Source organism: Fundulus heteroclitus, unplaced genomic scaffold (genome assembly GCF_011125445.2).
Source record: "Fundulus heteroclitus isolate FHET01 unplaced genomic scaffold, MU-UCD_Fhet_4.1 scaffold_372, whole genome shotgun sequence".
In the NCBI taxonomy this organism is placed as follows: domain Eukaryota; kingdom Metazoa; phylum Chordata; class Actinopteri; order Cyprinodontiformes; family Fundulidae; genus Fundulus; species Fundulus heteroclitus.
In genome coordinates, this window is record NW_023396784.1 from 64,925 (window position 1) to 70,000 (window position 5,076).

Sequence of the window (5,076 nt, forward strand, 5' to 3'; positions counted from 1 at the left end):
ATGAGTCTCGTCAATAGATAGATAGATAGATAGATAGATAGATAGATAGATAGATAGATAGATAGATATGTGACAATATGTGTGGTCCTGGGTTCAAATCCTACCCTTGCCCTGGGTCTTTCTGCATGGAGTTTGCATGCATGGGTTCTCTCCGGGCACTCCACTCCAGCTTCCTCCCACAGTCCAAAAAACATGACTGTTAGGTTAACTGCCCTCTCTAAATTCTCCTTAGGTGTGAGTGTGTGCGAGAATGGTTGTTTGTCCTGCTTGTCTCTGAGTTGCCCTCCGATAGATTGACATTGACAGCTGGAGATAGGCACCAGCACCCCTCGTGACCCCATGAGGCATAAAGCGAGTAAGAAAATGGATGGATGGATGGATATATATACTCTTAGAAAAAGAAATGGAACACTTAAACAACATAATTTAACTCCAAGTCAATCACACTTCTGTGAAATCAAACTGTCCACTTAAGAAGCACCACTAATTGACAATCAATTTCACCTGCTGTTGTGCAAATGCTATTGACAACAGGTGGAAACTAGAGGCAATTGGCAAGACACAAAAAAGCTGTTCTGTCTCAGGTCGTGACTATAGACCACTTCTCAGTTGCTATGCTCAGTTTCACATTTCTGGCTGATGTTTTGGTCACTTTTGAATGTTGGCGCTAGTATCACTCTAGTGCGGGGGTCGGCAACCCGCGGCTCTAGGGCCGCATGCGGCTGTTTAGCGCCCCCCTTGTGGCTCCCTGCAGCTTTTTAAAAAAAATGTATGAAAATGGAAAAGGATTAGAGGGAAAATATATTTTCCATTTTAGTGTGATTTCTGTAGCAGGGAAACTCCGAGACAGACATTCTCAATGTTTTCCAATTATGTAAAATGTGTAGAATACATTTTACATTTCAAAATACCTGTCAACGGAGATTTGCGTCATAAACTGACAATTCACTAATTTAACACAAAAGGGAAGTGGGGAGGGCGCATTAATTACAAAAAGCATTGAAAGGACATGGCAGCCAATCTTGATGAAGTTTAATCAGGTATGGTTAAGTTCTAAGTTTTCCTATGTTTAAACATACTCAACTAAATCATTAATTGGCTATATTCAACATGTGCAATTAATATTGAGATGGTGTGAGTTATTGAATAACTGAGATGTTCATCTTTTTGCAAGCGTTGGTCACCCATTCTTTTAAGAATTAGTTGACATTATTTGTCTTGTATGTGTTTAATTTGTTCCAACCTCACTTTATTTTAATCATATAGGCTATATGTATATTTCCAGCAGAGGTAAAGGCAGTGTTGTAGTCAAGTCACTATGCCTCGAGTCCGAGTCCAGGTTCGAGTCTCCAGTGTTCAAGTCCGAGTCAAGTCCAAGTCATTAAAAAAAAATCTGAGTCGAGTCACTATTGATCCAAGTTTGCGCACCGCCGCGTCTCCGGCCGGCCGGCGGGGTTCGCGCACCGCCGGCCGCCCGCCACCGCAGATGCTGTCACGCATTTTCCTCGCCCGTCCACCGGGCGATTCCCACAAACGCGTTCGGCAGCGTTCCCACATGACTCACAAAAAATCTGGTGCAGATCGGTCGATGCAGCAAGGAGATACAGCCGTTGGATAATGATAATGCATTTGGCCACCGGACCGGACTATACGGATTCCCGGACGGTGACTACAAACAGAAAAAAACAGCCGATGATGCCATGAACGCCAAGCAGGAGAAAAACATCGACTTACCTTTTTATCAACTCGGCCCGTTTTCCAGTCTTTCTAAGACCTCGACACTCAATCCATCGTTTGAGCTGAACGTTGGTATGTTGTTCCATAGTTCAACCAGTAAAATGGGCGCCTGGACATCCTCTTGTGAAAGTTTAACAGCGGAAAAGTCTGTCATATCGTTTTATCTGTTGCATGTGTAATGGCTGATTGCTACGTGCGCTCTCACACTGTTTGCCCTACCTTAGCGGCAAGGGGCGTTGCTCATGAGATGGTGACGTCACGTGCGCGGTACGCCATTTAGATATTAAAATCATACACCAAATAATATTCTAATGACATATTAAAATTATAGCCTAATGATATATATAAAAAAAGTTGAGTCTTTTTCTCAATTTCTGAGTCAGAATGATCTGAATGTAGGAGTCTGAGTCCAAGTTCGAGTCATCAGTGCTCAAGTCCAAGTCAAGTCACGAGTCTCTAAATTTAGCTAATGACTCGGACTCGAGTTCGAGTCTCGGACTTGAGTACTACAACACTGGGTAAAGGTAGTGTTATTTAAGAGGAGAAATGTGCAGTAGCCCTAACAGTGTTGGGGGCAGGGGGATAAGGTGAATGAAAACTAAAATAGATGAATAGAAAAGTAGAAATGGAAGGGCCAAAATTTGACACAGAATAAATTATTAATTTCATTCTGTAAAGTTCTGTTATTAATCTTGTGGGTCTCTGACTATGGAACATCTTTCCTAAATAACCTAAAAGAAATTATTGCTGTAACTTGATTCTTTCATTAAATCATGTAGCTTGATATAACCTCAGGTTTTGGACAGGTGTAATTTACCCTTGGTGTACTCATGTGATGTTGCTCGGGGGTCAAGTGAACACTCAGGGAGTTTGTGTGTTTGCTCAGACACATAAAAAATAAGGGGGAACATTGCTGGCGACCTGTCCAGGGTGTACCCCACCTCTCGCCCATTGACAGCTGGAGATCGGCACCGGCACCCCTCAGGACCCCACAAGGGACAGATGAGTTTGAAAATGGATGGATAGATGGACTGGGCTATTTTTCATCTGGAAAAAGATACAACACCTTACGGGAGCAGCCATGATGAACTGTTGAGCTTGCACGGCTGACAATACAGCAATATGATTGGCTGAGCAGCAAAACTTGAATCACGTGACCTCTTGGACCGGAGCGCAACGGTTTCTAGTTTATATTGGCTATAACTTACTAATTTGCAAGTGAAGACGTGGGAACATTGGTGTTTTGAGATCACTGCTATCTGTAGCATCTGATCCAAGTGGAAAAACGTTACGAAAGTCACCCTACAGATTCTGACCCATGGCCTAATTTGCACAAAACCAAAAAGAAGAGGATAATGCACAGAAATTAAGCTACAAATCTATTGTTTTGTTCTATATACGTTACCTTATTAAAGGGCTGCTGTTTTATTGCACTATGTTGCCTAAATAAAGGGGGGGGGGGTGTTGTGTTAGTGAGCAATAAAGATAACTGCACTTTATTTCCATGGGGAGGTCTGAAGTTGTAGGAGGCCTTTTGTGCATGTTTCATTGTTGTTTTTTTGAATCCTCAAAATAATAATTACATAAAAAACGAATTTCTTCATTATTCATCAACGCAATGAAATATTATACGTTAATATTGTTATGGAAGTTAAATTTAAAGCCTCATCATAGAGCAGTATAGTCAAGAGGTGTTTTATTTTCTCCAGGATGTGCTACAGGGAAAATACAAATTAAACACGAATGCTCATTATGTATTTGTAGCCTACTTAGCCATTTGATAGGAGGCTAACATAGCTAATATAGACACAGCCCATGTTGCTTTTATTCTAAGGCTTATATCAGACTTTTCATTTTTTGCGGCTCCAGACAGATCTGTTTTTTGTTTTTTTGGTCCAATATGGCTCTTCAAACATTTTGGGTTGCTGACCCCTGCTCTAGTGCTATCATAAGATGGAGTCTACAACCAACACAAGTGGCTCAGGTAGTACAGTTCATCCAGGATGGCACATCAATGTGAGCTGTGGCAAGATGATTTGCTGTGCCTATCAGCGTAGGGTCCAGAGCATGAAGGCACTACCAGGAGATAGGCCAGTACATCATGAGACGGGGCGGAGGCCATAGGAGGGCAACAACCCTGCAGCAGGACCGCTACCTCCGCGTTTGTGCAAGGAGGAACAGAAGGAGCATTGCCAGAGCCCTGCAAAATGTCCTCCAGCAGGCCACACATATGCATGTGTCTGCTCAAATTATCAGAAACAGACTCTATGAAGGTGGTATGAGGACCCGACATCCACAGGAGGGGTTTATGCCTACAGCTCAACATCCTGCAGCATGACCGGTTTGGCAGTGGGTCAGTAATGGTGTTGGGTGGCATTTCACTGGGGGGGGCACACAGCCCTCCATGTGCTCGGCAGAGGTAGTCTGACTGCCATTAGGTACAAAGATGAGATCCTCATACCCATTGTGAGACAATATGCTGGTGTGGTTGGCCCTGGGTTCCTCCTAATGCAAGACAATGCTAGACCTCAAGTGGCTGGAATGTGTCAGCAGTTCCTGCAAGACGAAGGCATTGATGCTATGGACTGGCCCACCCGTTCCCCAGACCTGAATGTCTCGCTCCATCCACCAATGCCACGTTGCACCACAAACTGTCCATGAGTTGGCGAATGCGTTAGTCCTGGTCTGGGAGGAGATCTCTGTGGAGACCATCTGCCACCTCATCAGGAACATGCCCAGTCGCTGTACGGAGGTTATACAGACATGTGGAGGCCACACAAATAAATAGGTGCTGCAAACTGACGCATAAGAAATAGGTATGTCAAAGAGGCAAAGACTTCATTGACATCAGTTTAACCTCTTTGGATGTTTTTTGGGTATGGCCAGACTAAACCATGAGTGAAGTTACTGTTACAGTTAATGGTTTGTATTCAATATTATAGAATATATGTCTTCCTAAGAAGCTGACCCTGTGATCTGCTGGTTATTTGATTAATCAAACAAAAATGCTTCACCCAGACAAAGAGGCCCAGTGTCCTGTGTAATAAGTCTTGTCAAATTGCAAATTCAGAATTAAATGACTAACATGGAAACACAATAAGGGAAATATGAAAAGTATATTTTTATCCAAACGGGATGTTCCCTGCAACCAAATGAACTCTAAAGGCTGACACCCCAAAAAGAGCTTATTGTATCTTTCAAGGTAAGTCTACTCAAAATTGTTAATTTCATAGAGTTTTGCAGGCTTAAAGGCATACTATGCAACATTTTTCAGTTAATTAATGTGTTCCATACCGTTTTGGATGATTAAATGAGTCATTTCAGGTCGAACAAAGGTTT